The following is a 22958-nucleotide window of genomic DNA, read 5'->3' on the forward strand; positions in this document are numbered from 1 at the left end:
CAGGCTGCATGGGGTGACCAGGCCGGCAGGGGGGTTATGATGGGACTACCAAACAACTGAACAGCAGGCTGTGTGGGTGACCAGGCTGGCAGGGGGGCTGTGAGGGGTGACCAGGCCAGCAGGGGGGGGAGCAGTGAGGGGCAGCCTGGCTGGCAGTGGGGGACAGTTGGGGGAGACAAGGCAGGCAGGGTGGGGGAGCAGTTAGAGCCGATCAGGCCGGCACACAGAGGTAGTGAGGGACAATCAGGCCAGCAGCGGGGGGAGGGGAGCAGTTAGGGGTGACCAGGCAGGCAGGCAGGTGAGCGATTAGGAGCAAGAGGTCCAGCATTGTGAGAGGGATGTCCAACTGCCAGTTTAGGCCTGATCCACACAGGGGTTCTGGATTGGAGAGGGTGCAGGCTGAGCTGAGGGGATCCACACACACCCCTGCACAAATTTCATGCACCGAGCCTCTAGTTTCATAAAATTGTGTATGCTCTAGTTTGATTAAACTGTAAATCTATAAGTCCATTATCTTTGTTGACAAAGTCCCAATAACCGAGAGAACTGTATAGAACCTCTATAACAGTACTTATAACAGAGCCTAGGTGACTATGACAAATACATTTTCCTTAGGTGCTCAGCCTTACTTTAGTGGGCATGTAGTTTAAACATTAACTTCATGCTTAAGTTTTCACACTGAATCTGCATTTCTGAGATGAGTCCTTTGAACTGGGAGTATTGAAAATAATTGATATAGTAAGGTGAATTAATTGTTGCCTATCTTTCCAAGTTTAGTAAAAATAAGTCAGCTCCTTGGTTACCTCCTGTAGTAGATAATCATCAAATATTCAACACCCATTCACACCTGCTCCCACTACAGGAGAAGTATATTTCCATGCCCCAATGATGCAGTGTTTTACCATGTGACTTGTTTTCGGAAATGAAATATGAACAGATTTAACAGATGCTACATCTTTTTTTCTTTATTGGTTAAGGTATTACATATGTGTCCTTATCCCTCCATTGTTCCCCCCCATACACACACTCATGCCCTCACCCCCCCTCCCCCCTGGTGTTTGTGTCCATTGGTTAGGCTTATATGCATGCATACAAGTCCTTTGATTGATCTCTCCCCCTAACCCTCACCCTCTCCTTCCTTTCCTCTGAGGTTTGAGGGTCTGATCGATGCTTTTCTGTCTCTGGATCTGTTTTTGTTAATCAGTTTATGTTGTTCACAGATGCTATATCTTTTTAGAAGTTGTTAGTATTGCAAGTTTCCATTGGTCAACTTGAACTTCTGCCTTCTGCCCTTACAACAGTATGTTGTAGTAGTGGTTGATCTTTCAGCCTGGCTCCTGGAAGGAGAAAACACGAGGAGCAGAATCAAACACTGTAAGACCCAGTGGTGGCCAAACAAACCCAGCCAATCCCAGCCAAGCTGAATCTACCCTTCAGCATTTGCATAACATGAGTGAGAACTAAATGGTCTTGTAAGCCTTTGAGATTTTAGAATTGTCTTTTGCTGAAGGAACAGTTGCTTGATAAACTTCTGTAAAACAAGATTCAGATGGCTCCAATGGCTTAGTGCTTAGTATATATGGATCATTGAAAACCATAATGAAGTACATGGTTTCTTAACATTAATAAATAGAGTATAAAACTCATATTTACAGGAAGATTTTCATATTTTCAGTTCATTTTATGTTGTGTGGAATTGTGATAGCTCATAATATGGTGTTCTTTTGTGTTCATCAAGGACTATTTTATCTCTCTAGTGATGGATATATGTTGCTACTAGAGTAAAAGGCACCTTATGCTCCAGAAAATTAATGTATTACTCTGACAACTTTGTTCTCTATTAAAAATGAATCATCCTTGAATCAGAATCTCTTTACTTTGGAGGTTTGTATCTCACCCTTCATATTAATTTAACTTTGTAGAACTATGACTAGAAATTGAATAGCACAAAAACTAATGAGAAGCAAATTAATTCAGAAAGGATTTATAATTTATAATGAACTATACCAAGTATCAGATGTGTTCAGCTCAATAAAGATGAACGTAAAATCCAAAAACTATCACAAAGGTTAAAAAAAAATTCAGGGGTCAAGGAATGGCCATGTATCTGTTCCCCTGACCTTCACCAATCTCTAGCCTAAATATAAGAATTGATCATTGTAATGTGTCCAGGTATTTCCATTAAACACACATATTACATGCCTCATTATTCAGGGTGAGCTTTTCAGATTAGTCCCACCACAGCTTTGGACATGAAGAGATGACATGCAGGGCACACGGTTTTCAGGTAGAGTCATGTGACATCCCCTGGGAGCCTGACAGCAGCCAGAGAGATAGTGGGCTGTGACCTTAGGAAAAGGAAGGGGAATAATATAAACAACCTTTGGATTTTTAGGAACTTATCTTGGCACAAATCTTCAAAGACACATAATCCCTTTGGTTGCTGAAATGCTATTACAACTTTTTGAGTATGTACGGGTTCAGTGTCTCAGCAGGACACTGAATTGTGAGCACCTCTTACACAGCTCTCTGGCATTGGGCTAGGGTGCCTCTTGGGAAGGAAATCACTCTTACATGGGCAGCAGCAAGCCACATGCAGTATTTCCAAGAATCTAACCCCTAATTAAGGGGCAGGGATATGAAAAGTGAGCATCTGGACGCTGACCACTTGCCCATTTCTGGGAATGCTCTCTGACATCAGAAGCAGGCACCAGTTAACATATCCGAGGTTGCAAGTGATAGCAATGACCACACTTCCCAATATATGAACCAAAGAATTGGATAAAGCTGGTCTGGAGGGAGCATCAGGGAGAAAAAAAAGAAGGGCAGCAGAGTAGAGCAAAGGCCAGGATTGGAGCAGGAATCCCAAGGGGACAGGATCTTGTCTCTAGGATCTGTAATACCCATTCTAGTCTATTTTTTGTACTTAAGAAATCCTGAATCAATTTCTCTTGCAAAAGAAATACAATGAGGGGGCAATGTTAAACATAAAGCATTTTCTGACACTTAGATTTCCCTCCAGTCTCATTCATTTATTTCTCCAAAAAGTGCAAGTGAAACAGTATTTTCCTAGCATTGTACTTAGCACTGGTAACACAGTGGTACACATAGATACAAATAGATACAGTCTTTACTTTTATGCTATTCCCAATCTAGTGAAGCAAACAAACATTTAAGAAATAGTTATACCAATGCATAAATAATTACAAATAATAAAGTACATATTTGGTGAAATAACAGGTATCAGGAACATTGATAATATGATAACTGGATGAAAGTAATGCTTCCATGAATATATGATGTGATATTATATTGGGACTTGGATTATGAGTAGAGAATGGCCAAAAAATGAGTAAAGATAAGAATATTGTATGTAAAGAGAACAGCTTGAGCAAAGGTTCTCAAGTGGGAGTGAGTGAGGTACTTAGACTTTGGAAGGCCAGTGTGCCTGGAACTTGACCAAGGGTCAGAGTAGTGTGAGGTCCAGTAGATGTAATCAATACTACTGTATTTTTTTAATGTGGAAGTTGAGGATCACAAGAAATAACATTTTTACCATTATAGCTATGTGTGGTGATGGATGTTATGTTTTACACTTGAAACTAATACATTGTTATATGTCAATTATATCTTAATAATAAATTTTAGAAAAGAAGAGATGCAGTCAGAGTATTGTTATGCAGAATAAGAATAACCAAATGAAAATTATAATTTCAATATTAAATCACAAATATGTTTTAAGCCTGGCTTACTTAATAAATACTGAATGAGCTATTTCTCTATAATAACTTACAAGCATAAAGGAGTCCTGATATGTAATCCTGGGAGTGGGTACAACAGTAGATCATCCTAAGCAGGAGACAATGAAGAATGGGGGAGAAACAGAGGAGGATAACACAGTTATGGTTCAGGCAATGGCTGACCCAAGAGCCTCCAGGCACACATTTATCACGATTATCAGCAGTACTGGGCATGTGGTGCAGTGATTGTGGTTTCTCGGTCCCATTGTCATGGCTTGGGCACCAGTCAGTAGTTTCCATAGCCCAGACAGGAGTCCTGAGTTACAGAACATGTAATACTGCTTCAGGATCACTGTGAGATAGCCTCACTTGGGAACGCCCAGAATTACTGGGAGAATTCTGAGAGTATTGGTATTCTGCAGAATGTGTGCATATGGTGCAGAGGAATAGTATTTTATAATTTTTAATTTGAACCACTCTTTCTTTCAATGAAAGAGGGAATGCTGATATAAAGGAATATCCTTGAATTAACATTAATATATTAAAATTTTTGCACAAATAAATTTAACTACTCTTAGTAAGTAATTATTTCCAACATGTTACTTGTCACAAAATACCTGGGCTCTGGGGATGGTGTTGTTAAGAACCATTGTTCTAGAGAACTGATTCTCCATCACTCATACTGACTCTCAGTGCTTCACAAAGGGCCTGTCATGTAAAGGGCCTAACAAACTTTAAATGGATTTATGAGGACTCTTTTGCATGCAAGTCATTGAAAAATGAACTCAAACTGACTTAAGCAAAAAGCAAAACTCCTTGGCTTCCATAACTGAACATTCTAGGAGTAGCATTAGCTTCAGACAAAACTCAATCTGGCTTCTCAAATGATATCATCAGGCCTTGGTGGGTAGCTCAGTTGTTCAGAGTGTTGTCCTGATACAGTTTCAATTCTCAGCCAGGGCACATACAAGAAACAACCAATGAATGCAAAAATAAGTGGAGCAACACATCAGTGTGGTTTTTTTGTTTTTGTTGTTGTTGTTTTGGTTGTTGCTTATTTAATCCTCACCTGAGCATATGTTTTTATTGATTCTTAGAGAGAGAGGAGAGAGAGAAACATCGATGTGAGAAACTTTGAATGGCTGCCTCCCTTATGCACCCCAACCAGGGACCAAACCTTCAACCCAGGTATGTACCCTGACTGGGAATTGAACCTGCAACCTTTTTTTTTTTAAGTGTACAAGATGACACTTCAACCAACTGAGCCTCCTGGCCAGGGCAGCAAATCAATATATATATTTCTTCCTCTCCTAAAATCAATTTTAAAATGATATAATCATCTCTCTCTCTCTCTCTCTCTCTCTCTCTCTCTCTTTTTCTTATTAGTTCTTTTTTCATGCAGTTGCACAATAGCCAGGGGGCTCTGATTTTCCCACATACTCATCACTGAGGATTTCTAAGCCTAAGAATGGGGAACAGGCAGACCTTGGTCATTTGCCCACAAGTCAGAGAATAAGCTGATGACCAGGTCTAAACAGAATTTCCATGGACTATGTGTAGGTTTCATAATGTATGTTACACAGCCCAAACATATTAACCTGACATTGAAATGAACAATAAAATGTGTTTGTGTTTTATCCTGAATTCATAAAATTAATTATCCTGTATTCACAGTAAGTGAAGAGTTTTTTTTTAAAATCTCTTGATTAATGTTAGTTCTGCATAAAGAAGGAAATATTAAAAGCAATGAGCTGTGCATTAAGAACATATCAAAAGGATAAACTATTAAATTTAAATATATTGTAGATTTTCTATTTTAAGTAGCCAGAATTATGACATTGAGAGTTTGGGAGAAAATTATTAAAGTAATCTTTAATTCCTGTAAAAAAATTATAATTTACAATTTGTATTTCAAGAAGGTCAGAAGATTTTTAATATTAGAGATTTAGTCAAGAGTGATGCAAGTCATTTCTCAAACAATTAAAAGAGTAATATTGAGAGAACAGGATTACTTTATTTTACCTCCTTTATTAATGCATCTGATTTTCCTTATTCTTCATAAAATATTAAAAAGTAACAGAAAAAAAGATTTGTAGTCATATACTAAAATCAGTATAGTAGTGTAATTGTAGCTCAGTCTTGCTCTTAATAGTGACATATGGCTTTCTCTAACAGTATGAACTTTATTAGCATTAATGTTTTAAATTGAAATGACTATCAAGAATTTGGTCTCACATGAAGGAATCCAATCTGCAAGATTATATTTATAAGATCTATCTTTACAACATTTATAGTATAACTTTTTTTCATAAAAATATTAACCTAAGTTTATTGTATATTTTACTGTTCTTTTTCCAAAGTGATTTTTTATTCTATATTGCATGCATCATATATCAATACATGAACAGTCATTAGTATCCTTCAAGCAATTGTCAGAGTAAATGAGGTCAAAGAAAAATCCATTACCTTCATTAGTAATTATTACTAAATCCATTTTAATGATAAAATGAAACTTCCTTTTTACACTATCAATATTTTCTAATCTTTAGGGTCTCAGACATGAAAACAGCTTATCTAAACTTCTTTCTCTATTATTGATTGATTGATTGATTGATTATACCAGAATTATATTAAGAATTTTAATGGAAAGAAATATTATATGCTATGTCAATCATTATAGTTATAAGCATGGCTATAGATTTCTAGAATACCTGAGTGACAACAATCTTTAAAACATGCTAACCTCATCCTTCACCATTGACAAACTGTTACATGCTGAATTTTTGCATTCAGGAACCCTTGCTTCTCTGTTCAAGCCATAGATGGTTCTAATTTTCCTTGAATTTTGGTGCATGCATGAACTTCTACACGTTCAAAGACACAACCTGATGGTTTGCACTACCTGAGTAGCTCACTCTTATCTCTCATATCACACACCAACTCATGGGGATAGATGAGAAAATTCTTTCCATTCCCCCTCACCTAACATGCTCTCTCCCCTCCTCTGCCCCAGTTGTACGTCACCATTACTTATACTTTCTAGTTTCTAACACTCCCCATGTCATAGATCAGCTCCTGCTTGTTTAGCCAATTCTCGTTTTGTCTATACATTCTTGGATAGTTTTCCAATTACCAAAGGTAAAGGACCTTAACTCTTCTTACTAGTTGCTATCATATTGTTGCTTTCTTTCTCTAATTGTTCATCAGGAAGTAATTTTATTCTTTTTAATCAGTTTTCCAAGCCTTTATCTTCAGTTATCTAAGTCTTTCATTCACTGTAGGACATTTTAAGTTTAGGCTTATGACGAACTGATGAGTCAAATGACAGAATACATATCAACTGCATATACAAGGACTCATGGAGTGAGTTGGCTTTTAGCCACATTCCCATGTAAGATGCACAAATATGAGTCCTCTGAGCACCTTACTCAGCTGGATAATTTGATATTCAAACCTGAGCCTTTTGTAAGGAACATGAGGGTTCTGAAATTGATGGGAATATTTGAATATTGATAGTACCTTATATTTGAGGAGTTTGAGACTATATTAAACTGAATCATAAGTGATCATATTAGAAATCTCACCACTGTTTTACTATTCCATTATGATAAGAGGTATTACATAACAGGTAACATGCAAGTCGGCCACAAGATTCCTGTAACAGCAAAGGCTTGTATCTCCCTGATGCCTTTGGCCCTGCAGGATGATTCAGAGGTTCTGGAACTGTTTGGGCCAGGCCAGGCTCACTTAGCAGTTTAAGAAACACCCAAACACTCTTTAGTGTTTGGCTTGTATATGCCTTTTACAAATGTAATTTGTTGTTTACTTTCTCTTGAGGGAAAAGAAAGCTGTCTTCTTTCAAATTAATTAAAAAATGCATAAAGGTAAAAAAGGAATTATTCTTAACTCAGAAACAATGACAACAGTCCTGATAAAATTCACAAAGAAGAAACAGCCATTGTGCCCTGTGCCTTCAGGAAATTTCCATGTTTTTCCTTTTTAAATCACTTTCAAAGAGAAGATATATTCTCAGTTTGGTTAGAATGGAATTAAGGCGGCTGGCATGATTGTATGCACGAGTTGCTCATGTTGCCCACTCTTCATCCATGCAGTGAGCAGACCTACATAAGTTCTGCCACCAGCAAGGACCATAAGCTTTAGCCCTTCTCTCTTATTACATTTCTATCCCACCCTCTTTCCAGGAGGTAGTTTTTCAAAAATTTCTCTCCATTAGTCAACTATATTTCTTTTTCCCACAAGTAAGCCTGAGCCTGGGTCTAAGATTTAAATACGGGGTGAGGCAAAAGTAGGTTTAGAGTTGTTCGTATGGAAAATAATACAATAATTTATAAATAATAATACAATATTAAACTCTGTGTTTCACATACTCACAACTGTAAACCTACTATTCCCCCACTCTGTATACGTAAGAAGTAAACTTAAAAAAACCTTACTTGACCCTTATTCCTGAGCCACCTCTGCCCCCAACCTTGATTTTAGGGGAGAAGAATGCGTTAATGTTTCCAAATCTTGAGTAGCTTTTTAATATGGTGTTTTGATTCCTATTTAGCAACTGTTTTTTTGTAAATGCCTTCCTTATATCCTCACCATTGTGGGTGCGGTTTGAAGGGGAGCTAGGGTGGTGGTTAAAGATGACTGACTGAGTAAGGTTGAAGCCTTACTTAGTTTGGGGCCATAAAGCCATCTTTTACCATTAAAATATCTCCTTTAACAGCTTACAGATAGCAACCAGTGATGGGAATGCCAATTTAAAGTACAAGTCAAGCATTCTGTAAGGAGAAGGGGACTATAATACAAATGAAACAATAAAATCTGATATCAAATGCTCTAAAACTATGGAGAGAAAAATGAGATTTGAAAGAATTATGAAAAATGTGGTGACTAAGCCATCTTGAAACAATAATTACAAGTTATATTGCTGTTAAATGTATTTTAACAAAATGTAAACATTGCCAAATGCTCCTAAAATGTAATTTTAATGATAATAACCAACTTAGTTAAGTGTACTAATGGCAATTTATTTTAAACAGATAGATTAAACAGCATGCCCCTTGGGTCCTTGTTGTTTTAATCTATTCTCCTGTAACTTATCTATTTGAAGATGAACCTTGGCAAATGAAATATCTTTCTGTATCAAACTCTGCTTAATTTGTATGTGAAATACTGCTCTTGCCAGTGCAAGAATGTGGATTGATGTGCTGGGGTCCAACCCCAGCAGGTCCAGGGGTCCCCAAAGGTGTGGATGGAGTCGGTGAAGAAGGAAGGACACAGGGCCAGCATTCAGTTGATCATCATAGCCAGGTTCTTCAGGTTCTCCAACCAAGTTCTAGCCAGGTTCGGTCGCCAGGTTCTGTCCAGATCCTCCTGCCAAGTTCTGTCTAGGATCTCCAGCCAGGTTCTGTAGTCAGGTTCTCTAGCCAGGTTCTATCCAGGTTCTCCCGTCATGTTCTGTCTAGGTTCTCCAGCCAAGATCTGTTGCCAGGTTCTGTCCAGGATCTTTTGCCATGTTCTCTCCCTAGATTCTCTCTCTAGGTTCTGTATAGAATCTCCAGCCAAGTCCGGTCTCTAGATTCTGTCTCTATGTTCTCTTGTAAGGTTCTTCGTCTCTAGGTTCTGTCTCTTGTTGTCTTGTTACATCTGTATTTATACCAGTTGATTCCAATCCTATCAATCTCTATTCCAAAGGTTAGGGCATTTCTTATCTCCATTCCATGGTTAAAACACATAGCGCCAAGAAGGTGAGCAAACATATTAAGAACAGTATGCCATATATGCCAGGTCCCTTGAAACAGCAAGGATGGACCGGCTCCCGGCATTGATGTATTATAGAAAGGTCTTAATATGAGTCAACAAAATATGGTACATGGCCATTGTGAAGATATCTTCACATTACATTTCTCTCTACCTGTGGGATGCCCATTTTCTATATAAACTAAGACATTTTAGATATATAGCAAAAGTGTGGATTTTATGGGGAAAATAATATTATTTGTACCCTAAACCAGGTGCTGACATCAGAGAACACTTGGAGAGTTGATAAACAGATTCTTGAAGAGAAAGGAACTTGAAGAAAAACTAACTTGAAACACTGTGCAATATGTAATCTCAAACTTCCAGGGTTTTAGGTTCAAATGTAATGAGTTTGTCAAAATCAAACAGAACATTCAGGTGACAGACGTTACTAATTTTAGCTTATTTTTATCTTAGGGGGCCTCTTAATTTGCACCAGGTTAGTATGCTGTGCATAGGTGTGCTGGCGTAATATATGCTGCCAGGTTACATGGTATATATTTTATTTTATTTTTTGACTCCTACAGTAATCCTGTAAGTAGGGAACTGGGGAATGTCCAGCCTGTCAGACTGTCTCAATGTGTAGGAATACTACATGTCAGCATAGAAACTGATAATATTGCATGAGCATTTACTATACACTAAGAAATTCCTATCAATTATCTTATTTTATCCCCATCTCCTTTCTATAATTTAGGTACTTTCATCTCATGAAAAACCTGAGGCTTCCTGCTATGTGATGTTACATGGTCCCTCCTAGGCCACACATGAAATGAGTACTGAAACCAGCATTCTGTTCCACGTGTCTGGCTCTAAAACCTTTGCGTTTAACTGTCATGGGCACTGCTCCCCCTCCATCCCCCTCTACCGCCCCTCCTCACACACACAATCACGCTTATGCTGCATTGTCATAAAATGTTTTCCTAATAATCGGAATCCAATGCAGAACTCTATTGCCTCATTTTTTTTTCTGATTTGTTTGTTAGCATCCAAAGGGAAGAACTGAGTTTGTAAAGGTTAGGTAAAGTCTTAAAATAGTAAGAAGTTGTATTTTTCAATCCAGTAACAAGCCTAGTAATATTTTTTTTAAATATATTTTATTGATTTTTTACAGAGAGGAAGGGAGAGAGATAGAGAGTTAGAAACATCGATGAGAGAGAAACATTGATCAGCTGCCTCCTGCACATCCCCCACTGGGGATGTGCCCGCAACCCAGGTACATGCCCTTGACCGGAATCGAACCTGGGACCCTTCAGTCCGCAGGTCGACGCTCTATCCACTGAGCCAAACCGGTTTTGACGAGCCTAGTAATATTTAAAATCACTTCTCTTATCTCCAGAGAGCCTAGAGTCCCTACAGTCATAATTCCTTTAATACTAGCTTCCTTGACATATGAAATATGTCTATATATCTCTCAATTTATTTAAATTTTGTCTTAATAAACATATTAAAGCATACTGACTAGATCTCTGGCCAAATTAATTTGACTCTTTTCATTGACTAAAAAAAAGTTGAAGATTTTTAGATTGCTCAATTATTTCTGAATTGCTCTCAAAATCAACAACGAAGTAATGAGTATTGATTGCCCTTCATCCTTCTCTTTTCAGATCACAGATTTATCTTTTTACACATGTGAAGCTTTACCAGATGAGGCCTTTACCAATATTGAGCATCAATACCTGTTTGCAACCAATTCCAGTTTCCAACTCCTTTGCAGAATCCATGAATCTTATTAACTATTTTGATACAGTTATTAAGTTCTGTGACTTTCTCAATGCATCTATCACCTAATTTTCATTTAGTTTTTCTTTTGGTTCTGAATTAAAAGGTGCTTTAAGAAGCAAAGAAAGAGATAGACTTTAGAACTATTGACTATAATTAAATTACGCACTCATCTGTAAGGTTTTTCCTATAGAACATTATATGTCTGGATAAAAACATAATGGGAAATAGATTTGTTATGATTTTGAGTCTTCACATTTATTTGCTTTGAATCTAAGTCCATGGTGACATGCCATTACAAACTTACAAGATATTTGGTGTTTGTTAGTTTGTTCTTTCTAAGAGGTAATATGTCATTTATATTAAATCTCAAAGTGAATGTGATTCCAAGAAAATCTTGTCAAAGTAAACTCTAGTTATTTCCTAAAGACTGATAAAGTCATTTCCATATTATGAGATACCTAGTATCCTTAAGCTATCTTCTCCCTTTAATAGCAAAAATAGGAGTTGATTTGATTTTTAAAAAAAAATATATTTTTATTGATTTTTTACAGAGAGGAAGGGAGAGGGATAGAGAGTTAGAAACATCGATGAGAGAGAAACATCGATCAGCTGCCTCTTGCACACTCCCCACTGGGGATGTGCCCACAACCAAGGTACATGCCCGTGACTGGAATCGAACCTGGGACCCTTCAATCCACAGGCCTACGCTCTATCCGCTGAGCCAAACTGGTTCAGGCTGATTTGATTTTTAAAGTACTTAGATGTATGGATTATAATGAAAAGCTATATTGAAAATGAAACCATCTTTGTAAGAAATTGTAATTTATTGTTGCAAAGAGAATATACTATGGAATATTTGGGGACTTGTCATGAAAAAAAGTTGAAGAAACCACGAAATTTACCTATTAGAATGGCTAAACATTTATATAGGTAGGTAGATAGATAGATAGATAGAGATAGAGAGATATAGAGAGATACATTCATACATACATACACACAGGGGTTGGCAAAAGCAGTTTTACAGTTGTAATACAAACAAATCATACAATTATAAATAATAATACAAGAATAAACTGTTTTCATACTCACAACTGTAAACCTACTTTTACCCATCCTGTATTGTCAATACCAGTATACTAATGAGAATGTGGAGCACTTGGAACTCTCATATGTTGCTAGTGGGAATGCAAAATGATGCAGCCATTTGGAAATGAGTTTTCAAGTTTTTTTATAAAGTTAAATATACACTTATTTTATGACCCAGCAATCTACCTATGAGTATTTAGGGTAATAAAAACTTGTATTCACACAAAAACCTATACATGAATGTTTATAGCAGCTCAAGTTATATTGCTAAAAACCCGGATATAACGTAAATGCTCGTCAACTAATGAATGGAAGAGAGAAAATAAGAAAAGCCATCATTCTCTGTCATCAGGGGTGGGAAGGCACATGGGCCCACAGGGCTTTTTCTAAGAATCAGCCTCATCTGTTACTTTCTTAAAAAACCTTTATTGTTGAAAGCATTACACAAGTCCCCCTTTTTTCCCCAATTGACCCCCTCCAGCCTGACCTTGTCCCCTGCCCCAGATCTTCACCACCCTCATTTGGCACTTTTAACACATGTGACGAATCAGTGGCGTTTTTTCAGTTCCCGGCATCAATGGCAGCAATAACAACATCAGGATTCTCTGAAAGCTAGCCATTCCATTAGTTTAGTAAGTACATAATTTACTAAATTAATGCCCATCCTGTTTGAAATGTCTAGAGTGCTTACTTCTTTACTAACTGCCACACTAATGCAAGAATATATCACCTTCATTTTACAAATGTAGATTCAGAGGCATTGAAAGTTTCAAAGAGAGACAAAGACATCATTGGACTATGAAGTCAGTACTCACAATCTCCAGAGTTTCTGCTGCTTTCCATAGAGGAGCTCTGTTTCCTGAAAAGTAGAGAGTGAAGGTGTCCTTAACCACTGCCCTTTGAGCACCACAATGAGCACTGGGTGGTTTGCACATATAAGGAAGAAAGATATCCATTTACCTCTAGACTAGTGGTTCTCAACCTGTGGGTCGCAACCCCTTTCACAGGGGTCGCCTAAGACCATCGAAAAACACATATATAATTACATATTGTTTTTGTGATTAATCACTATGCTTTAATTATGTTCAATTTGTAACAATGAAAATACATCCTGCATATCAGATATTTACATTAGGATTCATAACAGTAGCAAAATTACAGTTATGAAGTAGCAACGAAAATAATTTTATGGTTGGGAGTCACCACAACATGAGGAACTGTATTAAAGGGTCGCGGCATTAGGAAGGTTGAGAACCACTGCTCTAGACAAATGGCACCAGAGAGTCATATGGAAATAAATAATAAAGGTGGGCTGTTTTCAAGATCTATGTAAGCAGAATGGCTCATGAAATATGACATGAGATCACAAATTATTTCTTGCTCAAACCAAAGACATCAGTAAGGATAACTTAGAAAGGATGACAAATACAAGGAATTACAAATTATATCAAAGAGGACTTGGAAACATTACTTTCACGAGGAGAGGTTTTTCTAAACACTTCTGGTTTTCCCCTTTCCCCTTCACTTACTTTCTCTAGACAAGAAGATATTTGATCTATAAATCTGTGCCAAATAAATCATTGTCAGCTCAGTTCCTCCCAAATTCTCTTTGGACCTGGTCTGCCAAGAGAGCATGTGCCCCCTCCTCTTGGCCATGTGGGGCCCCTTTAGGGGTCTGCCCTCCATGCTCCACAGAGGCAGCCAGAGTGGATACAATGACCTCATTCTGAATTTCAAAATCAGCAAACGCATTGTTATTTCGCTCCTTGAAATAATCCTCATATTTCTTTGACATATCAATTTGTTCAGAACTCAGGTTAGATAACTAATATATACAGGGATAGACAAAAGTTAGTTTCATCAGCAGCAATAAAGGTGATAATCGAATTTCCATCTCTTGTTTTATCTTATATTTCTTAAGAACTTGAGGGAGTGGGGTAGGAAGGAGGAATGTTATGTATTGCCCTCTAATATCAATATCTAGTGCTTGAGGAAACAGCAGGAAGTGAAATTTTGCAGAGGAAAGATAACATGTAGAGATGAAGTTTCTGACAGTCAAACATGTGGCTTTAAATCGAGGACACTGCTCTAGCACAAGCCTTTTGACCTTGTCAGTTTGTTGCAGCCTGTGTTATAGAGTATAGCTGACTCACAATGTGTGGGGGTAGATTTAACATCAAGCCATGTTTGTTGTTTTGTCTTGTTTTGTTTTTGTTCTTTTAATTTTTTTATTGACTTCAGAGAGGAAGGGAGAGGGAAAGAGAGATAGAAACATCAATGATGAGAGAGAATCATTGATCGGCTGCCTCCTGCACGCTCCACACTAGGGATTGAGCTCGCTACCCAGGCATGTGCCCTGACCAGGAATCAAACTGTGACCTCCTGGTTCATAGGTCAGTGCTCAACCACTGAGCCATGCTGGCTCAGCAAGCCATGTCTTTTAAGGGATTTTTCACCCTGGGTCACTGAAGCTTATGACAGGTGGAAAGTTATCATAAGAAACTAGTTATCTCTTCCTCTTTTCTTTTTTTTTTTAAAATATATTTTATTGATTTTTTACAGAGAGGAAGGGAGAGAGATAGAGTTAGAAACATCGATGAGAGAGAAACATCGATCAGCTGCCTCCTGCACATACTGGGGATGTGCCCGCAACCCAGGTACATGCCCTTGACCGGAATCGAACCCGGGACCTTTCAGTCCGCAGGCCGACGCTCTATCCACTGAGCCAAACCGGTTTCAGCTCTTCCTCTTTTCTAACCCTTTTTGTTTCTAATGAACCAAACAAACCTAGCTCTGCAAGTGTCTTCTGCTGCTTCCTGATACGATGGAAAAGGAAACAGCTCATGAAAGAGAGGATTATGTATCCCTTCACCTCCTGTGACTGACGGATAAGTATTTAACTTCGGCAGTTAGCATTAGGAAGTCTTATGCCAGCGGTTATAACCTGCATCTTTTGACTTAAATTTTATAAATAAAATAAAAGTAATATTTTGATTTTCCATTTCTTCGTTTATTTCTTTGATGTATCAATTTGCTCAGAACTCAGGTATGGAAGAGAAGTGATATATACAGGGGTAGGCAAAAGTAGATTTACAGTTGTGAGTATGGGAACAGTTTATTCTTGGGTTGTTATTTTATTACCAGAGGCTCAGTGCACAAATTCGTACACATTGAAAGTAAAGTAATTAGAAGGTGGATGGTGGGGCAGGACCGTGGGAGAAGGGCCGAACACACCCTGGAGCCAACCTCCTGTGATCCCTTGCCGGCCGGCTGCACCTGGGGTGGTGCAGGGGCTCAAAGGACGTCTGCAGAGTGAGCAGGGTCCCTCCAGCAGGTGGGGTCCCTTGGCCTGGCCTGCAGGGATGGGGTCAAAACTGGCAGTCCGACATCCCCCTAGGGGTCCCGGAGTGCGAGAGGGAACTCTGCAAAGTTGTTGTCACTCAGCAGATCCTGCATTGAACATATGCCCCCTAGTGGTTAGTGCGCATCATAGCTACCAGCTGGTCCGCTGGTCACTTAGGCTTTTATAGATATAGATTAATTGTTGTATTATTTATATGTAGTATTTGTCTTTTCCCATACAAACAACTGTAAATCTACTTTCCCACCCCTGTATTGGTGACTTTGAACTTCTAAATCTGGTGTATGAGCTGATTATTTGGCAACTGAAGCTTCTGACATGGCCAGGGCAAGAGACTGTAGGCTTTGCTGATATCTTTCTAAAGGTGGAACATGTTCAATTTTGACTCTGGCAAGACTGCAGTACATGGCAGTTTTGTCCCATCTGGGTTTGTACACCTGTAGCCCTAAATAAAGGCACCGGCCTCAGCAAAGTGCAGGCTGTTTAGCTATGCCCAGCCTTCAGGCATAGGTAGCTACAGCTTGACATTGGGACACAGCTCTTTCCCAAGCAAGGAGAGCTGTATGTACCACTACGGTGTAAAAGGAAAGATCATCTTTTGCACTTAGTAAAAGCTTACTTTGAGACAAGGAAAGAGTCTCAGATGAAAATTCTTTTCTATTTTACTATGTGACTTAGTCAAATCTGCAAGAAATTTATTAGTGTCAGATGTCCGCAGGCACTATAGATTAACTGTCCCAAATTCTTTCCTTATTCGACTGAACTGTCTTCAGGGTCTGATTCATGTATTTTGTCCATAGTCCCAAGTGTCACTTGCCACCACAAGACAACAAGTTGGTTTTGAATTTGTTAAATTATGAAAGCTTTGGCACTTCAGAAATCCAACCTATAGCTTTATTCATCAAAGAAGTGTAGCACATCCGGTATAGCTCAGTGATTGAGCATCAACCCATGAACAAGAGGTCACTGGTTCAATTCCCAGTCAGGGCACATGCCTGGGTTTCGAGCACAATCCCCAGTAGGGGGTGTGCAGGAGGCAGCTGATCAATATTTCTATCTCTCTATCCTTCTACCTTCCTCTCTCTAAAAAAACAAACAAAAAACAAACAAACAAAAACAACAACTATATATATTTAAAGTATAAAAGAAAATAAAACAAAAGAAACATCTAAAAAGTGTAGATTCTATTAATAATTAAATGAAAAGGAATGGGGCTTCTTTTTTGTTTTTGTTGTTGCTGTTGTTATTCCTCACCTGAGCATATTTTTTACATTGATTTTCAGAGAGAGTGGAAGGGAGGAGGACAGACAGAGAGAGAGAAACATCAATGTGAAAGAGGAACATCCATTGGTTGCCTCCCATATGCGCCCTGACCAGAACCCACCGAGGGACATGCCTTTGACTGGAATCGAATCTGTGACCCTTCAGTCCAAGAATTGATGCTCTAACCAATGAGCACCCTGCTAGGGTGAGGCTCCTTTTGATGACACAGTTACCTTATTGACACAATTAAATTATCACACACCCTAAGGTAAAATAAACAATTAACAAGGCTTATACCTGAAATGGTCTCCTAAAATCTCATTTACCCAAAAAATCAAGAAGAACCTAGAGTGGATTTTAAAAACATGCTTACCACCAGACCAGGGGCAGTGGATAAAGAACAACAAAATAAAGAAAGTTAGACTGATTAAATTGGAGAAAGACCAATTTCTTTAGATGAGAGTCTGATAAGGTAAAGTTGGAAAAATAAAATCTTGAAGGATAATATAAGCTGACATGAAAAGGAAAATAATATCTACCCAGGTTTAATTTTGATAAGTTAATTTTCAGTAGGTTGGTGATGGTTCAGTTGTTATTAGTTCAGAAGTCACGCTTGAACAATGAAATCTAAGGGAAAAAGAGGTGCAGTCTCAGAGGGTGGATTGGGATGATTCCATTAGACAACTATGGCAGCTCCTAATAAGACAAATATAGAAAATATTAGAGGCCTGATGCACGAAATTTGTGCAAGGGGTTCGGCCCTTGTAGCCTCGGTGGCTTGCCTTGGCCCTCGCAGCCCCTGCTACGTCAGGAAGGTCGTCCGGAATAATTAGCATATTAGGTTTTTATTATTATAGATTTACTTCAAAATTAGGACAGATAAATAATATGACTACATACTATTTGAATAGATTTGAGACGTTAAGGCAGACCAGAATACCATACTGGAAGAATTTCAAAGTGTCATAGACATTTTGGGAGTATAACTATTATATGGGCTTATGCTCAAAAAATTTATTATCTTTGATCTTTGGCCTCTGAAAGAAGACAGAACAAAATGAATCATATTAAGAGGTAACCTGAAGTGCAATAATAAAGCAAGACCTACCTGAGTGAAATGTTGGTTTGATGAGAGCACATCTATTGAGTATATTTATTCATTATTCAACTTAGTAAAGTGTAGATGGACAATATTTCCTTACTTTTGCCTCTCCCTGAGCTCAAGGACTTCCAATATTCATTCTTAGAGAACCAATGAGACCAAATCTAGAGAGGCATTAAAAAGTAAACATCTAGGTAAGGCAGCAAAGGATAAAAGTGGAAAGAGCTCATATTCACCAAAAGGTATTTTCTCTACCAGTGTTAGGTAAAGGAACATCTAAGAAGCAGATTGCCATGGAAGAACACTAGATAACTCCCTCATTAGAGGCATATCTCAATATCACAGGGAAAGATATGTCAGAAATGCAAAGCCTGGGGTGTTTGAAAGCTGAGGAAAGGCATGTCTCAGAAGTGCACAGCATTGTACTCCCATGTGCTTCCTATGCTTTGGGGCACTGGTTTTTCAGAAGCATCAATGCTGTTTTATATCAGAAATCTGCTCAGTGACTATCCTGCTGAAACGTGGGCATGAGAGAATAACCATTTCTCGGAGGATGAGACCACAAGAGGCATCATGAAAAGAGGAATGAAAACACCTTTGTCACTAGCTAGATGCCACACTCACAACAGCAGAAGGGATTGTTCACCCTGGGTCACTGAAGCTTATGACAGGTGGAAAGTTACCATAAGGAACTAGATATCTATTCCTCTTTTCTAACCCTTTCTGTTTCTAATGAACCAAGCAAACCTAGTTCTGCAAGTGTCTTCTGCTGCTTCCTGATATGATGGAAAAGGAAACAGCTCATGAAAGAAGGATTATGTATCCCTTCACCTCCTGTGATTGACAGATAAGTATTTAACTTTGGCAGTTAGAATTATGCCTGCAGTTATAACCTGCATCTTTTGACTTAAATTATATCAATAAAATAAAAGTGATATTTTGATTTTCCATTTCTCCATTTATTTCTTTGATGTATCAATTTGTTCAGAACTCAGGTATGGAAGAGAAGTGACATATACAGGGGTGGGCAAAAGTAGGTTTACAGTTGTGAGTATGGGAAACAGTTTATTCTTGGGTCGTGATGTATTTATTAATCATTGTATTATTTATTTGTATTATTTGTCTTTTCTCATAAAAACAATTGTAAATCTACTTGCCCACCCCTGTATTGGTGACTTTGGACATTTAAATCTGGTGTATAAGCTGAACATTTGAGACACAGAGTGAAATAGGGAGTTCATAAAATTATATGGCAACTGAAGCTTCTGGCATGGCCAGGGCAGGAGACTTTAGGTTTTGGTGATACCTTTCTAAAAAGGTGGGACATGTGGAATTTTGACTCTGGCAAGTACATGGCAAAGGATGCAATCAGTAGATTTAGAAGCAAAAGGCCTCGTGGCTTTGATCGTTGTTTAGAGCATTTAGCGCAGTACCTTGGACATGGGAGCACTCAATTTTTTAAAAATGTGTCCATTTAATTTTGGGGGAATCTTTACTTTATTTTTTACTTTAAAAAATATTTTTATTAATTTCAGAGAGGAAGAAAAAGGGAGAGAGAAATAGAAACATCAATGATGAGAGAGAATCATTGATTGGCTGCCACTTCCACGCCCTGTTCTAGGGATGCAGCCTGCAACCCAGGATCAGGATTCCAACTGTGACCTCCTGGTTCGTAGCTCAACACTCAACCACTAAGCCATGCTGGCCTGGTGCAGAAGTTTTGAATATGATGAATGGGAAAGAAAGACAGGTCAAGCAAAGCCTAGTGATGGGAAATGCCAATAATATAAAGTTCTAAACATTGCAGATAGTAATACTGTACCTCAATTACCAGGGACACAAAGCACAGGTTGATTTCCCTTGCAGATAGGGTAAATATACCACTTGTCTCATTTCTCCCATTAATGAGTGGAGTCTGGAGCTTACATAGACTCGAGAATCTACTGAAGTTGAAACTCATGTCAAACTGCCTTCCCTCAGGCGCCATTTAGTGCTATCACCTTAGGTAATGGTAAGTACTGGTTTTGGAACATACTTTTGCTGAAGCAATTCCCTATTGTTTTCTAAATTTGGTGATAGTGGTTTCAATGCTGTGATAATCTTGTGTATCCTAAATATTCTGGACTCTCCAAAAGTGAGACACATCTAAAACTTGGCATTAAACTCATTCCCTTCCTCAAGAACATAAGAAATCTAATTCATTCTCATGAAAGACAGTCCAGGCTGTGGCTTCTTACATAACTTAAGCTCCACCTAGTATTAAGAGTTCCTCTGGCTAAGACTATATTATGAATTTATTAAGTAATTCAAAGCAGGAGAAGTGGGGAGAGTGTAACCCCAAGTAAGTTTGGTAATGAGGGGTCTGTAAGGCTGAAAGCAGATGGATCAGCACTGTAATCTTGTTGGTTAAGTTGATTCACATAGCAGTGTAGTTAACAATTCTAATACTGCTTTATAAATATATTGGAATTCAACAATTAAGTAAACAACAGCTATTGGGAGACAGATTTCTCAGTCTTAGAGTGGTAGGTGATAGATAAACAAGGAGATCCAATTGATAATGGATTAGTGTTAGAGCCATCAGTATGAGCTCATGTTTAGCTTAACATACATTCAGATGATTACATATTGATATATGTACAAACACTGGCTTAGTATGCACACATGTTTTTCTGCTCTGTCAGCTGAGATGGTCTAAGGAGACATGGTAATTAAGTGTACGGTGACATTCTAGATGGGATCATGGAACAGAAAGGGGACATTAGATAAAAACCTAAGGAAATCTGAGTAAGCTATGGGCTTATGTTAATAATAATATATCAATATGGTTCATTAATTATAACAAATGTACTATGCTAATGTAAGATATTAAAGGAGAAAACAGTATAGGATATGTGGTAACTCTCTGTACTACCTTAGTTTTTACATAAATGTAAAACTGTTCTAAAATCTATTTTTTTTTTAATCCTCACCTGAGGATATTTTTTCCATTGATTTTTAGAGATAGTGAAAGGGAGAGGGAGAGGGAGAGACAGAGAGAAACACCTATGTGAGAAAGATACATTGATTGGCTGCCTCCTTCATGCCCCAACCAGGGCCTGCAACTGAGGTACCTGCCCTTGACCTGGATTGAACCTGGGAACCTTCAGTCCGCAGGCCGATGCTCTATCCACTAAGCAAAACCGGTTAGAGCTCTAAAGTCTATTTTTTCTGTTTTTAATCCTGAGAGTAAGTTTCAAGGACATAGGAAATCCACTTGAAGGGGCTTCCTGTGGCCAAATTTGAACAATTTGAATTACAATAATGGCAGTAATTCATTATAATTCACAAAATTGAATGACTATCCATAAACATAGATTGATGTAAATGAACAATTGAATAAATGAATACAAGGCCAAGGGCAGCTCTTCCTTACAATAAAAGTCTTACTAGGAGTGATAGAAATAGAAAATCACCATTGGGTAATCACCATAGTAATAATTGCAAGGAAGAAGCCTCGATGGGTGGTGAAATTGTGGATGAAAATATAATGAGAAAGAAGACATTTTGCATAGTCTCAGTGTATTTCTCTGCAATGTGATAATATAAAAACCTGGCACACATCATCTTAATTAAATGATCAAAGTTAACCTCACCAGAACTAACACATACTGATACATACCTCCTGGTATCTTACTCTGAGAAGGGCACAGTATTAATCTGGTGGTATTCATGCCAAAAGTTCATAACCAAAATCTAATCATGAGAAAATATCAGACAAACCCAAATCTAAGGATATTCTATAAAATAACATGTCATTATTCTTTGAAAGTGGTAAAGTCATGAAAGGCAAAAAATGACTGGGGACTTACTCCAGATTTGAGGCCACTAAGGAAACATCAACTGAATGCAATTTGCTATCATGGATTGGTCATTTGGTTACAGAGATCAACCAAAGAAGGTATGTGCATATATGAATAACCCATGGACACAGAATTCGGTGGGGTGAAGGCCTGGGTTGGGACAGGAGTATGAAGGAGGGGAGTCAATGGGGGGAAAAAAGAGGAACAGCTGTAATACTTTCAACAATAAAGATAAATGTATGTGCCCCCCCCTAAATTTCATATGTTGAAGCTCAAACCTCCAGATTGGCTAAACTTGGAGTAATAAAATAATTAATTAAATGAGATTATAAGAAGGAGGCCCTGACCCAAAAGGATTGGTGAATAAATAATAAGAGAGACCAGAGTGTGCTCTCCCGCCGCCCCCTCCTCCTCTACCCGCAAGCACACGTGTCCTTGGGAAGGAACAGGTCAGCACACAGCGAGCAGCCAGAGCCTTAAACCAGAGGGGAGAGCCCTCCCAGATACCCACACAACCGGCACTGTGATCGTGGACTTCCCAAACTCCAGAACCATCAGAAAATAAATGTCTGTGTTTAAGCCATCCAGCCTATGGCATTTTGTTATGACAGTCTGAGCAGATCAATACAAATGGGAAATGGTATTGTATTTATGCTATTTCCTCTTTTGCTAATTGTATTACAATTGTGTAATATGTTAACATTTGGGGAAGCTGGGAGAAAACTATACAAGAGCACTGTGCATTGTTTTGCAACTTTTCTGGTATCCCTAAAATTATTTAAAAATGAAAACTTAAAGATCTAAAATTATAACCAGTCAATAACGTTTGTTAGATTTAAATACTATTCTAGTGAAGTTTTATTTTTTTGTATATTAAATGTTTGACCCCGTCCATGAAATTCTCCCTGATGCACCTCCTGAGGTGATGAGGCAAAAGGCTGAAAACCAGTACATTAGCCACAGGTTGTGCAGAGAAAGTTTAGGTTCTCACATTCCCCTGTCCAGAATTCAGAGCACTGTCAGCCTGG

The sequence above is a fragment of the Myotis brandtii genome, unplaced genomic scaffold, assembly GCF_000412655.1.
Source record: "Myotis brandtii unplaced genomic scaffold, ASM41265v1 scaffold343, whole genome shotgun sequence".
Lineage (NCBI taxonomy): Eukaryota > Metazoa > Chordata > Mammalia > Chiroptera > Vespertilionidae > Myotis > Myotis brandtii.